The following is a 16,941-nucleotide window of genomic DNA, read 5'->3' on the forward strand; positions in this document are numbered from 1 at the left end:
ATTCACAAAATCAGCCAGCTTAAAGAAGAATCATTTTTTTGTTACCAATAGAATATACTATACCCCAGCTAAAATTGCAAAATTCATGGCTCCCAAAGCTAACTACATCCTTATTTTTTTTCAGTGTCAGGCGTTGGGATTGTTTTGGAAAGGGATTGGGAATTTTTTTTGCAGTATTTTTGACTTGAATATTGTGGTAAATGGGTCTTTAGTCTTTTTTGCCGACGACTGCATTTCAACAAAGGACCTGGCAGTGAGGGATAAAGGACTCCTACTATGTCTTATTCTGTTGGCTCGTAGAGAAATCTGTGTGAAGTGGAAAGATCCAAGCCCCCCAAGAACGGAAGACTGGCTCAAATCGGCATTGGCAATGGCCCACCTTGACCTTGCTGGCCCCAGCAGTACTCGGACTAATCTCTGGCAACCTCTTATCAACATGGGCCAAGATCTAAGGTTGTTTAGGTAATCAACAGTGCAGGTACCCGGTCCTGTGATTACAACTTAACTCCAGTGTAACAGAGTTGGTTGGGAGACCTAAGCAACTGTAGTTGGCCGGAGGGAGCCCAGAGACACAACGGCTGTAACACTCTGCTATATGCTTATAGGTGAGATGAGGTCAAAAAAAAAAAATAGAACAGGGGGGTTGGGTGTGTGACAGTTCCTGGGCAGAAATGCAGGCTGCAAGATGGTTTTTGTCGTATCAGTTAGAATTTCCTCAAGCATCAGCCGAAATGACCGGGTGGGTCGTGTGGAAGTGTTTGACACGAGATGGCAATGAAAAAGCAATGGAGTCCCGGTACAAATTATGCCGATCAGAAGAACACTTTTCCTCAAAGCCACCAATGTGACCAATTAGGTATACATTTCAAGACCCATCAATGCAAAGACATAGCTCAAGCAAGGTACAGAAATATCCATGTGATAAGAGCAGCTGGAGTACATAGCGCAGGCTTTCTAAGGGGAGAAGACGTACAATTTCACACAAATACACAAACACATGTGCGTGGACACACACAAACTCACACACACTCATACACACACAAACACGCGAGTGCACATAGTGTTTGATGTATAAGTGATTAGAAAACTGTGCCTTTGTAGAAGTCCAGGTGACCCTAGCCCCACTACTATGTCCCATAAAGCACTACCATTTCTGTTTGACTTAGAGAAATATTGTCTCCATTTAGAGTCTGAAGCTGTTCACAAGAATGCTAAGAAAAATACAGGTAAACCTAAGAAGTTGTAGGATTGTGCCATGACATAGCAAGGGACAGCTGTATAACTCATGCAGCACTATGCAGCAGCCTTTCCGAGGTATCTCACTCCAACTGCATATCTTCATTGAAAGGCATATCAATTATTCCCCTTACCAATATCGAGCATAGTTTCATAGTTTTTTTTCAAATTCTTGTAACGGATTTTCTCCCATTCTCCCATCTCCGTCCATTCCTCTTTTGTGAAATACCTTGAAATATCGTTACATGATTCATCCATCTACATAGAGGAAATGTGAAATAAATACACATTAATATCTCCATACACACAGTTTGAACATCATATGACTATACATGAGATACACTACCTCCGTCGTGTATTATAAGAATATTGTAATTCATTGAGGAGTTCAGTGACTATATATATGAATAAGACCGAAGGCCAAGTTCCTCCATAAGATCATGGAACACACAGGGCTCTTGCAATATACTTTGATGTATGACAGAAGGGTATTTTATCCCTTATAATACATGGTCCCACTATCACCATTCCTACAAACAGCTAAAATCCTAGGTGCCTTGCTCCTTTCTATGAAAAACAAGATGGCAGCAGAGTTAGAGACTGAAAGCATAATCTGCAGTGCAAAATTAAGCACACTGATATTTAGGCAGTAATATGTTGCAAACACATATCCGACAATTTAAATGCAAGTCACTTTCAACTACTTTGATAGTTTAGATTATGTAATAACATGCAGAGACTCATGCTTCAGTGTTATGAACAATAACCATGCAAACATTAAGCATACTGAACTAAATGTGTCCCCTCTTCTCATGACTATCCATTAAATAGAAATTGATGAGAGCTAACCAGCTCGGAACTTGTTTTCATTGTTTAAATGTTAGTATTCTTATTGACCTGCTTTTCACATTAACCGCTGGCTCCAGCGGCAGTCACTGTGACATCACAATTAAACTGGCAGTTGGTATTGGCAGAATTGAACTGTAAAAAGTTATTACAGAAGAGGAGGTATGTCTTTTTAATTATTAGAGAATAGTGATATTACAATCAAATTGTTAAATGAAAATTAGAGACAGCTTTTTACATATGAATAGCAAGAGTAAATGTATTATATAATAATTAGATTAATATATAATTGTTTAGAAACTCTTGATCCACCTGCCAAAAGGTACCTTAAAGCAGTGGCTCTTAAGCTGAGGTCCAGGGCGCCCCTTGTGATCCGGGAAGCCTACTCAGGGGGTCCGCAACTGCTTCCAAAATTAAATATTATTAACATAATAATAAAATGTATATAAATGAAGAAGAAAAACCTACACCTGAAATTTTTAAAACATTCTGTATATGTGAAGGAATTGGAGATCAGGGGCTAAAAATTAGTATCTTCTGATTGATTCATAGGAGCAGCACAAGTATATGATATGGACGATGAATGGGTTCAAATGTATTTAGAAAAGATTTCTTTAATTTTATATATATTTTTGGCTGTTCAAATGATCAAAAATGCTTTGATCCGGGTTACCGGCTTCCAGTAAAAATTAAATGGAGGTCCACAGAAGTCAAAAGGTTAAGAACCACTGCCTTAAGGTATATGTCTTATTCTCACTCATTCAATTTTTTTCCACAGGAAACCTCTAGACACCTGATCATGCCCACACTGGAATACTTTAGAAACACACATGTTAGATGTGGACTAAAGAACGACAATCCTTATGTGTGGACAAATGCATACTATAGTAATTTATTGTACTTCAGAGGAACTAAAGATGCACATTCAAATAAATTATGATAACATTTAACAAACACCTGAAACATAGACCAACCTTAGAATTTCATGATGCCTGTCATTTTCATCAGGGGTCCTAAAATCAGTCTTCACTCAACCTTCCATAGCTACGCCTAAAAATCTATTCTTTTTTGGCATGTCTTAATTGTGTCCTTGGGTATGTCTGTCTTTTTGTGTCAGATTAAGTGCTAGTGAGGATACAGAGGAAGCACTGGGAGATAGATGCTCAACTTCCTTCAACATGTGCACTTTCTTGTAGAAGATTTGAATGACCGCTGTGGTCAAACTTGAACAGGTAGGATCTCCACAACAGTCTCTTCTGCAGCTTTTCCATTAGGTGTAACACTGTTGTGGGGCCCTCTAATGAGCTATGCATATCATCTTGGCTTTGGTGTAGGCAATTTTGATAATGTAATACAGTATCAGGACTATCAGTGGAAATGTGTTGTACTGAAACTTACCTCACAAATCAATCAAAAGCGTATTCCTCTTTATCTATACCTGGCAATATCTGGAAGTGAAATCTGGTCATTTGTTGCTGTCTCCAGCAGGAAAGAAGTCTATTTGAGGAACGCTCCCTTCATAGAAGACCTATGTCAGTACTTGCTCATTTATGACTCCATGATTTTGAAAGGTCCTGCTGAGGGAATCTGCTTACAAATTGTGAACAACTGGAGAGGGAACTGCTGTTATTGAAGGTTCCTGGCTTCCAGCCACTTCGATGTTGTCAGTGGATCCTATGACAAAAGCCTGGATCTCCTCTGTTTGTTAAGATAATACATTGATGTTGTATTGTCTATTTGAACTAAAAGGCAGTTCATTTTGAATACTGGAGACTGAAGAACGTCATAGATCTCACAAGAGATGAGATTAGGCAAGCTGATGGCCGCGTTATCTTCACAAGATTGTGACACCTCAGAAAGAAAGAAGTAAGTCTCCCAGTTAAAGGATGGACTAAAGTGGGATGGATGTGGAATTGTTTGATTGACATGCAGGGTCAACTGTGGATGAATGCTTACTGACAGGTGATAATGGTGTGTGGCCTGCTGTGAGATAAGGCTTTAAAGGGCCTATTGTAAAGATACAGATACATATCCTGTTGCTCCCCAAATAAACTGTAGCAACCTTTCCCTTTTGTGGGTGTGGGGAGGGGGGGGGGGCAGTATAGTGGGTTAGATTTACTCAGTCCAAAGGGTTGTGTTTTTCGCACTCGCCCCGTTTGGAAAAAATGGAAATCACACCATTGTCTTTTACTTTTCCCCACAACAAGTTAGATGCATCCAGATTCAGGGTATTATGAGCCAGACCACGCCGCCAGAGAAACTCTTGCTCATAAGGTTATTTGAAGATTTGTGAACCCTCACATTGGTTCCCAGTAATAGCATACACACAGAGCTGTTGGTATTTTATAATAAATGGTTATTTACTCTGTACAGTCAGCATATAAAAAGTAAGTACCAACACAATGGAAAATACAATTGCAAGTTCAGCAGTCATGTAAAAAAAGATGAACATTAGAAAAACCCAAAGCATTTCTCATAGCAAACCAATGAGTCTCATTCCTACCTAATACCATGTAATACCAGTCTCATGGCTCTTGTACTGGCTAAATTATTAGTATTTTTCCTTACTAAATTGTACCAATCTTCTTATCCCTCAATATAGGAGCTGTCGGGCCTGCATCACCCGATCAGTTCTCTTGTCTTTGCACCCTCACAAAATCTCAGGTCTCTTAACGCCCTTCTGCCAATGATTCTATATGAAGAGAAAAGGGGCAGTTGTTGTGAAGTCTTTCATATCTACATTTTACAGACTAAACAATGTCTCAGAGACACGTTCCAACAGCAAGCAGATGTATGCAACCTTGTTTCCTTCTTCCAGATGTGTTCTATGCAAGGGCAGATGGCCTTGCTTAGATAATCAATACATGTATCTCCCAGAGCAGCAGAATTAGACCAGATGTGTATGCAACATGTATGCATTATCAGGAAAGCACAGCCAGATACTTTATAATGGCCACCACTGCCATGACATTTTGAAAATATCCTGGATGCCAATTTAAGTACAAAAGGACCTTGTACTTGAAGTCACTGTTTCCTACAAAGCATCTCAGGAAAATCTAATGATTTTAAGATACTGAATTGTAAAATAAGCACCCTGAAGATGTATAGTGCTCATCCAGTCGTCTTGATGGAGTTCAGAGTAGAACATGTGAAGCGCAAACATCCTGACTTTTCCTTTATGTTTTCATTTGTTTGCTGTCTTCAAGTCCAGAAATTATGTGAAATTTTGCGTGAACCCATTCTTTCAGGATTACAGGTATCTGGAATAAATTTGCATTCCTTTCTGGGAAGTTAGACCCCTTTCCACTGCTTGCTTCTCCAGGAAAATATTATGGCTATGCAGTCTGCTCTGATGGTACTGTAGCAACATCTTTGGACTGATCACCAGAGGAGGTGACTTCAACATGAACAAACAGACATTTTATAGAATATTTTGCATCAATCTGAACTGTTATTTCTTTTGGTAATATAAAAAGTGACTGAAGAGGATCCCTCCACTGTTGGATGAGAAGGAGAGAGGAGTCACTACTTTCACTTAGTCTAGCACTTACCAGCTGAGTGTTTTCCAGCTGCCGCAGATGAATATATGACAAAATGTCGAATACAAAAATATCTACCTACAAAAATATCGCAACAAAAATATTGATTACAACAATATCGACATCCAATCTCTAACAAGGTAAGTACAAAAATATTGATGTCAAAAATATTGTTTTAAAAAAAATATTGTTTTTTTATTTAATTTTTTTTTATATTATTAAACTAATACTATAAATGTAATAAACATAGTTATAAATATATTATAATATTTAAAATTAATAAATTATGTAATAAAACAAATAATAATAAAGATATAATACATAGTATATACTTCAGTAATAATAACTCTAAAAATTATTTTAATAACTTATAAATAAATGAAAATATAATAAAATACAAATACATTTATATACATAAAATAATAATATAAATAACAATTAATAAAAATGCAAAACAATTTAAAAAAAGTAAGTGAACGTTGGATAGCGTAGGGGTAAAAATTACTATTCCCACTCCAGAGAGTGCAACAGTAGGAAAAGTGTTGACTAGCGTAGGGGTAACAATTACTATTCCAACTCCAAAGAGTGCAACAGTAGAGAAAGTGTTGGATAGCGTAGGGGTAACAATTACTATTCCAACTCGAAAACGGGGAACAATTGTGTAACAGACAACAGACAGCAAATCAAAGAAGGAAAATGAAGAGAAAAGGGAGAAATAAGATAGGCTCTATAAAAACCTACTTCCTACAAGCAAATAAATCAGTGTCAGAACCAGAGAAGGATCAAGGAATCACGAAGGACAAATCAAGCCCAAGGGCTAGGGAGAGCCCCTCACCCGCCCCTGCTCTTAAGGGTCCAGAGTCAACTTCTTCTAAGAACAAACATACAGAAGCTCAATTCATAAAGGGATCTGAAGAAGAAGATCGAAAATGAGATGATTCGGGGGCAACAAACAACAGTGCAAAAAAACCCTTATGTTCCCAGACAGTGGGGCCACAATCTGCAGATAACTTAGTCGCTCAATCAACTGTAGGCACTAACCCTTGGGATCCTGCCATCTGCATGTCTCCAACAGCAAGAAAAAAAGAACCCAATGTAATGTTTGATAAGGAATCATAGATCGGGAGAGAGAGAGACCCTGGATCACCCCTAAGTACAGTCCTCGAATCAAAACATGGATAAACTCAGGAGAACAACAAGCACGAACCCCGCGACCCAACTGCCAACTCGGGTCCACCAACACAGACAGAGCGCAGGTCCACAAGCCTACAGCATATGCCAAAGCTTGGAACTGGCAGCAAACCCAGAACAACGGCAGGAGGCTGCCATCCATGATGAGCACAAAACAATACTCTTCATACCTGACTATAGATCTAAAGGCCGCGAGGACATTTTAAACCGAAGAAACATCCTACGAGTCTTGAACTCGATTACATCCCTAGGTATGCTAACTTCCCAAGATTTGGAGGCTGTCGAATTTACTACGATCAAACATCTATCGGAGCAGGAAATAACAAAAACAATCTGGAACTCAGGAGAATTGGCAGAAAAAATTTTAAGAGAAGAAAATCAACTAATAGCTTGGGAAATTCGAATCAAACCGTACCTCACCCCTGGCTATCCTGTACCATTACTCCGCAATCTCCGAGAAAACGTTAATTCGACCCTGAACAAACGCCGCCCTGACATACTCAAAAAATCTATACTGAGAGGAGCACGTGGAAGCTCAGCCGAACGAAAGGCCGGAACATCCCCCCTGCAAAAAAACAATGGTCTCCTGATCCCAAATCAAGAATGGGACTGGATCGCAAAAACAATAAATACCAGACAGTCCAGCCAATGACATTCCGAAGAGTGACTCAGTTGCTCCCCAAACACAAATCTGCCACTAAAACTGTGTTCCTGGAATATAAATGGACTAGGAGCAAAAACCACCAATAAAGATCTATTGTTATACTTTCAGCAGTATGACTTAATTTTGCTACAAGAAACCTGGTCAGCAGAACCATTCCATCTGCAGGGCTTCACAACATTCCACCTCCCAGCAAGGAGAACTTCAAAATTTGGACACGAGAAAGGTGGACTAACCATATAAACCTCGATACAAACAATAAATTACGCAAAAGAACTGCTAAATAAAAACATTTCGGGAACGGAAAACGGGATCACTGTAGTTCAGCTGGAAATATCAATATCGGGAACCAACAGACAAGAACTAATCCTGGTCAATACCTATCTGCACCCAAAAGGTTAAAAAAATGGTGCTAAATCCCTGGTGTCAGAAGTGAACAAATTAATAACGGAAGCGGAAACTTCTAACTTTATTGTCTCAGGAGACTTTAATATGTTCCTTTCGAAGACGTCAGAAAAGAATCATCCAACTGAAGATTATTTGCATGCAAGGGGGATCGATAAATTTCGATAAATGGGTGATCGCCGGGGACCGACCCCAAGCAGCAACTTTCCACAACTCTATCTCCAGCTGGGCGATCGACTACACCTTCCTATCATTTTTAACTGTTTACATTAGTACAAGACTTTAAAATTGGCACATCCGACTGCAGCGACCACCTCCCCCAAGAATTGACACTGAGGGCACAAGGGACAGCTCTAACATTTCCAACTAATGGCCCAAAGTTATCGACCTCAACAAAATGCAAAAGAATCAAGTGCAACATTAGTGACCCTGAATGATTGGCGAAAGAAGCGATGACGTGCTGGGAAAGTGTTGCAGCGCTGAACGACAATAAAATAATCGCCTGGGAGTCCTTTCTGAAAACCTTTGGCCTAATGAATATCAAGTCCCACTCCGTTAAAGAAACCAACGCACGGACAAGCCAAAAAATATTTGCCCGGCCGATTAGTAACCGAAAAAAATATTCTCAGACTCCTCTAACTTCCAATTTAAGGGCAATAAAAACGGCTATTAACAGAACACTTCACGAGCTGCGGAAAGATGGGAGCGACAACAACTTAGTGACCAAATTGAAATCACTAAAGTGTAATAAGAAAAAAATCCTGCGGCGAATCAAGCAGGAATCCACAGAAAAAACTTGGGCTAAACTGCTCCACGACTCAAAAAACAATAACAGTGCAAGATTCTGGAAAACTGTTAATAAAATAGAGAATCCAAACGCCCCTGGAGTGAACTCCCACATCACTGAGGTCACCTGGGTAAATCATCTGATGAAACACTTTAATGACGAAGTGTCAGGCAAAGGCTATCGAAGTCCAGAGTTTTGCCAGGCGAACCCAACGGCCCCAAAGCCTCTAGTCGATGAGCCCAACTTCCCAGGCTCAATTGTGCAGTTGAAGGGACGAATTGCGAAAGGACGGAAGGAGGGAGCCCCAGGCCCAAATGGAATCCCTCCCATCCTTTACAAGCAAGATCCAACTTACTGGGCCGAACAACTGCTCCCCCTCTTTGTAGAAACCTGGAAGGCCGAACAATTTCCGTCCTCCTAGAAGGGTTCAATAATTGCACCAATCTACAAAAAAGGCAACAAGAGCGAGGCTAAGAACTACAGGCTCATAGCCCTTATAGATATAGACGCCAAATATTTTTCGGGGCTTCTCTTAGAAGAACTAATTGTCTGGGCGTCAAACAAAAAATTAATCCCTATCAATCAGACTGGATTTCAAAAACATGTAGGGACCACGACAAACATTCTAGCCCTCTCCCTGCTGATAGATGCTACAATCAAACTTAAAAAACCATTATATGTGTGCTACATCGATTTCTCAGCCGCATTTGACAGCATTGATAGAGGAAAATTGTGGGCAAAGTGCAAAGTGGGAGGTTGATCCCAAATTACTGAACCTATTGATTTTATTGCATACAGATACCTGGATCCAAATAAAACTGGGGGCCGGCAACTGTCTGTCAAAAGAAATACCGACTACAAAAGGGCTGAAACAGGGGTGCGTCCTTGCACCGACCCTGTTCAAACTTTTCATGTCTGACCTTTCCAAAGACCTGGATAACTGTAACCATCACGCCCCAAAGTTAGGGGGTTTTACTTTGTCCAACTTATTATATGCGGACGATTTGATACTAATCAGCCAAACTCCAGTAGGCCTGCAACATCTTATCAACACAACAAGTACATTTTACGAAAAGAACGGGCTAAACATAAATACAGAAAAATCAAAGGTGATGGTATTAAATCAAAAATCAAAAAAGCAAGTATTTCAATGGTCTCTTCACGGCCATAAAGTGGAAACAGTTAAAGAATACAAATATCTGGGGATAATTTTTGATTCAAAAAGGCTCATTCCAGCGACAAGAAACATCAATAAAGAACAGAGGGATTTCACTGGCCATCGCATTAAAAAGCATTAAAAACAAAATAGCGGGCCCAAACTTAATCCCCTTGCTGGACATACTTTGTGCAAAACTGCTGCCGTAAATAACATTCGGCAGTGAATGCATGAGAGGGAGAGATGAGGTCACCTTAGATAACGTGGTAAGCAAAACACTGCAAATACTTTTTACGCTCCCTCCGTACACCTCTCCAGCAGTTAAGGCTGGAGTTCGGCTTACAGAAGCAGCAAATTGCGCGTAAGGGTGCATACGCAAAATGCTGGCATAAAGTAAGGAACGCTGAAATAGACTCTCTGAATGCCCATCTTTGGAAAGAGCTGGAAACAAACAAGGACTCCCCTGCAAAGGTCTACCAAGCAGCTATAAACTCCCTTGCGCTGAAAGACCTTTGGGACTCGAGTTGTTCACACAGATGCTTTAAGCGCCTTGTCAACAAATCTGTGAAAATAATCTCCTTGGAAGAAGACAAAGCAGCGCTAACCAGGAGCTCCCATGGGTGGTTTGTGATCCAAGGCTACACCAGCGCCTTACCACAGGCATACCTCAGCACTGGCTTCTCAAGGAAGGAGAAGGAAGACTTTCTGTGGTTGAGGATGGGGCGATTCCCATCAAAAGAACACATCCCCCGGTGGAAACGCCTGGAGTCCAACCTTAAGTGCAGGCTCTGTGATAACCCAAAGGAGGACGTTTTGCACTTGTTATGTAGCTGCAAGGCTCTAGATAGAGCCAGAAGGTGCCAACTAACACAGCTCTAGAACCGAAGTTGTGTGCGAACTCGTCGACAAGCTCTGCTGATTAGAAGGGTTCAATAATTGCACCAATCTACAAAAAAGGCAACAAGAGCGAGGCTAAGAACTACAGGCTCATAGCCCTTATAGATATAGACGCCAAATATTTTTCGGGGCTTCTCTTAGAAGAACTAATTGTCTGGGCGTCAAACAAAAAATTAATCCCTATCAATCAGACTGGATTTCAAAAACATGTAGGGACCACGACAAACATTCTAGCCCTCTCCCTGCTGATAGATGCTACAATCAAACTTAAAAAACCATTATATGTGTGCTACATCGATTTCTCAGCCGCATTTGACAGCATTGATAGAGGAAAATTGTGGGCAAAGTGCAAAGTGGGAGGTTGATCCCAAATTACTGAACCTATTGATTTTATTGCATACAGATACCTGGATCCAAATAAAACTGGGGGCCGGCAACTGTCTGTCAACTAGCCTGCAGACTAGTGCGCTTTATGAAAATAGTTAACAAGACCCTAAACCCAGTGGCTAGTGATTGAACTTGATTTACCGAGATCAGCTTTGGTATTTTAAGACAATTCTCTTTTTGATAACTAAAGACACAGCAAATCGTAAAAGGCTTTTTATACAAATGCACAGTACTGTACTAGTTTGCACAGTTTTTTTTTTTACTTTTCTACTTTTTAAAGAGAAATTGCAAAGATTGTTATTAATCGTATAAGATTATTATTATTATTATTACTATTCCAACTCCAGAGAGTGCAACAGTAGGGAAAGTGTTGAATAGCATAGGGGTAGCAATTACTATTCCAACTCCAGAGAATGCAACAGTAGGGAAAGTGTTGGATAGCATAGGGGTAAAAATTACTATTCCAACTCCAGAGAGTGGTACAGTAGGGAAAGTGTTGGATAGCGTAGGGGTAAAAATTACTATTCCAACTCCAGAGAGTGGTACAGTAGGGAAAGTGTTGGATAGCGTAGGGGTAAAAATTACTATTCTCACTCCAGAGAGTGCAACAGTAGGGAAAGTGTTGGATAGCGTAGGGGTAAAAATTACCATTCCAACTCCAGAGAGTGCAACAGTAGAGTAAGTGTTGGATAGCGTAGGGGTAAAAATTACTATTCCCACTCCAGAGAGTGCAACAGTAGGGAAAGTGTTGGATAGTGTAGAGGTAAAAATAACATACTTATAAATAAAAAAAATTTTAAAATAATAAAAAACGTAACTATTAAATAAATATAAATCATTTACAAATACCAATACATTTTTATTAAAAACATGATTAGCAATAAATAATTAACTAAAAAAATAATAAAAAATACCAGTTAATAATATTTGATTACCAATTAATAATTAATTAACAATTATATAATTAACAAAATAATTAATTACAAAACATTATTACTTAATTACATTTAAATTACTTCCCACCCTATTCTCCTATAAACCCACAACCCGCTACAGAACATATTTATCAATTAATCAATTAATAAAAATTAATTACCAATTAATTAAAATTAATTTAAATTTCCTAATTAATAATTAATTTTGAATAATTTAATTACTTCCCACCCTATTCAGGGCCGGACTGGCTACCGGGCTGTTTGGAATGCTGCTGAGCTGAGGGGTGATTTCGTTCATGGAGACCTGCGTGTGCTAAACGAAATTCGTTTTGCATTATTTATTTAGAAGCACACGCAGGTCTCCATGAACGAAATCAGCCCCCACCGCAGTGAAAGCAGCCCCCAGCTAGGCAGCATTCCAAACTGCCCAGTAGTCAGTCCGGCCCTGACCCTATTCCCCTATAAACCCACAACCCGCTACAGAACATAATCAATTAATAAAAATTAATTACCAATTAATTAAAATGAATTACCAATTATTTAAAATCAATTTATAATTCCTACTAATTAATAATTAATTTAGTATAAGTAAATTACTTCCCACCCTATTCCCCTATAAACCCACAACCCGCTACAGAACATAATGATCAATTAATTAAATAATTAAAATTAATTATCAATTATTTAAATTATTTACCAATTAATTAAAATTATTTTATAATTCCTAATAATTCATAATTAATATAATAAAATTACTTCCCACCCTATTCCCCTATAAACCCACAACCCGCTACAGTACTAAAATACAAAATGTAATTAAATTGCATAAAAATAAATTTAAAACATAATAAATAGATAATAATATACAAAAAAATAATATAAAAATCGATATTAGTAACATCGATATTTAAAACATTGATATTACTAATATCGATATTAAAATCTATCAATATTACTTACCTTCTATATTATGTCCCTTCGATATTTAAACATCGATATTATTGTATATCGATATTTAAATTTCGATATTTTGTCTGCATACCGCCGCAGATGGCTTACCTTTTCTTCCTCCGTTGGAGTGTCTTTGTTGGAACTGCTGCCACTGCTGTTGATAAGGTTAGTATTAAGGCCACTGAAAGGTTGGAACTTTTGTTTAAAATCACACTTTTCATGTAAGGTTGCAGTATACCTCTCCTGGATGTAAGTCTGGGTTAATAGGATGCTCTCGTAGCCTTTCCATATTGCCCTCTCTCTTTTTTGTTTTGGTACTAGAGCCGCTGACAGAATGGGTGAGGAAAAACACGCTGGTATGGTTTACTGGGTAGGGGGTGTAAGAATATCATATTGAGTTTTAAGTAGATGACATTCTGCCCTCTGTGCAAGAGCCAGCACAATCCATTCCAAGTAAGATGAGCATGCTTAAGGTTTATGAGGCAGTCTCAAGCCTTGTAGCGAATTGGGAACAGGTCCCATGGGAAAGGAGGGCCAGTTGTAACTATCAGGAAGCCTGCTGCATCAGCAGACACACAACCATTTCAAGCATTTGGATATCCACATCTCTAGTGAGCCATAGGCAGCTGGGACCTAAATATAGCCCCAACAATAGTCCCCACTGCAGCTGCGGGAGTTTACAATGTCCAAAAGTAAGGAGGGTCAAGCAGAGCAGGCTAAGGCCGGGGAGCAGGGCCGCGACATGGCTTCTTTCAGATCTCAGCAACTCATAATTAACTTGCAGCCCAATGCTGCTGTATAATACTCACAGTGCCTTGCCACCAGGCAACTCAAAACGTCCTCAGATAAGGCAGCCGCACTTAATGCTACCAGGGCAGGAAAAGCGGCTGGGAAGGAGAGAAGTCAGGGGAGTTGCTACCCCGCGCTGGCTCAACAATCAGCTAGGTCGCGAGTCTAAACCTCCATTGAAAGGTGGCAGCTCTTGTAGTCTCTGCCCGCGGCAGTCTCCAGGGTAGCCACTACAGCTTTCAAGTTTCAAAAACAGAGGCCAAGTGGAGCGGTATCAGGCCAATGGCCAGCCCAATGTCCCTCCTCTCCGCAGAGCCTGGCAGCTGGCCCACAACCATCCTGCGGCTGATCACCACGTCATGGAGTCTACAGCACCATGCTGCCATACCGGACAATGTTTCCACAAAGGGGCAGCAGCAGCTGGTCCTTCCAGGGCACACAATGCAGCCGGGGTGGATGGGTAATAACAAGCTGTAGTGCAGTAATTGCATGAACAGCTCAGCAAATGGCGTGGTAATGGGGTTAGGCCCCAGCAGTATGGAGGCCGTCCAAGAGGTTTGGAGCTGTCGGTACTGAACTGTCTCCACAGAGCTGCCGCATATTCGGACACTGGAGTGAAGCTCAGCAGGAGGCACCCAATCACATCTCAACGCCTGGGATGACCAGAGATAAGCCTAATAATACCAGATTCCAGGGCTCAGGTAGGAGAGCTCCATGAATTACACATCTGTCACCTTTGGCGGTTAGCCATGCCCCCTCCCCAAACAAACCGAAACTTAAGGGTAATTCTGGAAAGGATAACTCAAAACAGGCACCTGAGTCTTCTAAAAAAACACTGGGCTAAACAAAAAAATAAAGAAAAGATGAAGTCACAGCATGGATCTCCCCAACATGAATTCACTGAGAAGCGCCATAAACTGCACAACCATGAAACACTGGACCTCTCAGCACTCACCCGACAAACGTTCGGACAGAAGAGGACTATCAGAATGCAGAACAGAGGAGTCGATGAAACTAAGAAAGGGCTCACAACGCTCGCCTGACATCATCATGAAAAAAAGAAGAACTTCCACAGCAAATTCCTCATTTAAAAAAGGAACAACGTGACAAGTTTTATTGGTAAATATGGCACATATATTAAGCACTCTTCTTCGGAACAAGGAGTGGGCACTGACACTTTAGACAGCATGGCAGAGGTCACAATAGTTTGCCAGACTCTTCAAGAGTTTCTGGTGGCGGGAGCACTAATGATTTTATTGAAGTGGAAACCCCAAATCAGCGAGTGAGCTCTCAAGACAGAATATTTGATTTAGATATCTAAATTGAAGGTGATTTACCATATACCATTTTAGTAACTTTTGTGGGAAATGAAACACTTACATATGACATTCCCTTGGCTGAAAGGGATTGGCCAGCTGAGTTTGTTAGAAAAGTCTCACAGGGGGAAGACGTCATAATATCGTCTTTGTCTGTCCTTGTTCCTGAAGCAGTAAAACATATGTATGCCATGGAGTGTGCTCCTGCAGGCTGGGATAAAGATTCACCTTACCACATTATACCTATAAAGTCAAGCCCGCAAGTGCAACCATAATACCCAATTATGCATGAAGCTAAAACTCCAGTTAGAGAAATATTCACACGGCTAGAATATCATTGCATCATTCACCCTTGTATCTCACCAATAAGCAATCTTTTGTTTCCAGTAGCGGAACCATACAATTCTTACTGCCTAGTCTTTGACTACAGACATTTAAACAGTCACAAACTTACATTTGCGGTGCAAAACACACAGAGTGCAGCACTAATGAACAACATAGTGTGCAAGAAATACAAAACAACATTAGATTAGACATTTCAAATGGCATTTTCTGCCTAAACATAGAGCCTGAAAGCAGGGATTTAAACACATTCATCCTACACGAGTCTGTCAACTCCCTCAAGAGTATAAAACCAACCCTGGTCTGTTTTCTGCCAGTGCAACATAAATTTTACAGGAAATTGACACAGAAGCATTGCCCTATGTCGATGATATATACCTTAAGGATGATTGCTTAAACACACATCTAGCTAGAGTAGATCGAATAGTCGTGGGATTTGCTAAACAAGACTACAAATTCAACTTCCGAAAAACTAAAATTGCCTATCTCAGTGTCTTGTTCATGGGATAAGAACTATCAAACAAAAGTTAGCCCCACATTTCTTAGAGAAATGTGCACTCCTACAACCACCAAACACAATAAAATCCCTTATTGCGCTTTCTAAACTTTAGAAGAACATACATACCAGATTATGCCCAAAGGGGAAAACCGTTCTATGATTCAATACGTCCAGACATCTCAAGAACATACTGGACACTAGACCATACACAGATTCCGAGAACACTGCAAACAGATATGCTTGCATCCAGACTTTTACACACAGGCGTAAACACTACAAATCTGGTGATCCACATAATTGCGGGAGCCACAGGTTACACAAACATCACTTTCAATTAAGGTGATACTGTACCAATTGCATAGAAATCACATTTATATTCAAATGCTGAAATGTGATTTGCACCTACTGAAAAAATACTGACTGCAGTTAGGACAACTGTTATGAAGGAAAGATCGTTGGCTCTGGGAAAACTCATAATTGTGGTTACTCCCATCCCAGTATTAGAGACTGTCACCAAGGCTAGTATTCCAAACGCAAAAGACTTACACCCTAGATGGAAACAGGGGACCACCTTCTTAACAGCTACGGCTGTAGATTATGTCTTTGACCCAACACTTCAAACAAGTATTCCTCCAATATGAACAAGAATACCTTGTGCCCAGTGATGTTTTGCCTTTTGAACAGTATAGCTTCATAATCTATACTGATGGTTCAGCCCAGCCTGCTGTTGGAACAAAACAGCAATACTCCACCACTTAGCGCAGCAGTGAGTGTCATGATGAGGAATGGAGAATTTCACTCTCAAAAAACATCCACACACTCCCAATGGGATTCTACTGCCCAGCTGGCTAAACTTGAAGCTCTAGTTCTGGCACTAGAGAATACCAATCCGGAGTTCCCCACACTCATAGTGTGTGATTTGCAGGGTATCAACTTGCTTCTGAAGCCGCAAAGGCAGCAGTCCAGAATTGTAGTAGCTACAATTACATGTTCCCACAAGAGAG

At 40.1% G+C, this 16,941-nt stretch overlaps 1 long non-coding RNA gene across 1 annotated transcript in view; it reads right to left on the reverse strand.

The window, feature by feature from the left end:
* The window catches only part of LOC147728109 (uncharacterized), an 80,553-nt gene that overhangs the window by 20,524 nt on the left and 43,088 nt on the right, over window positions 1–16,941 (reverse strand). Inside the window, exon 2 of the long non-coding RNA XR_015309535.1 lies at window positions 1,371–1,494. This is a non-coding gene — a long non-coding RNA (uncharacterized LOC147728109). The remainder of the gene's footprint in view (window positions 1–1,370; window positions 1,495–16,941) is intronic.

This window comes from Lissotriton vulgaris, chromosome 3_1 (assembly GCF_964263255.1).
Source record: "Lissotriton vulgaris chromosome 3_1, aLisVul1.2, whole genome shotgun sequence".
Taxonomy (NCBI): domain Eukaryota; kingdom Metazoa; phylum Chordata; class Amphibia; order Caudata; family Salamandridae; genus Lissotriton; species Lissotriton vulgaris.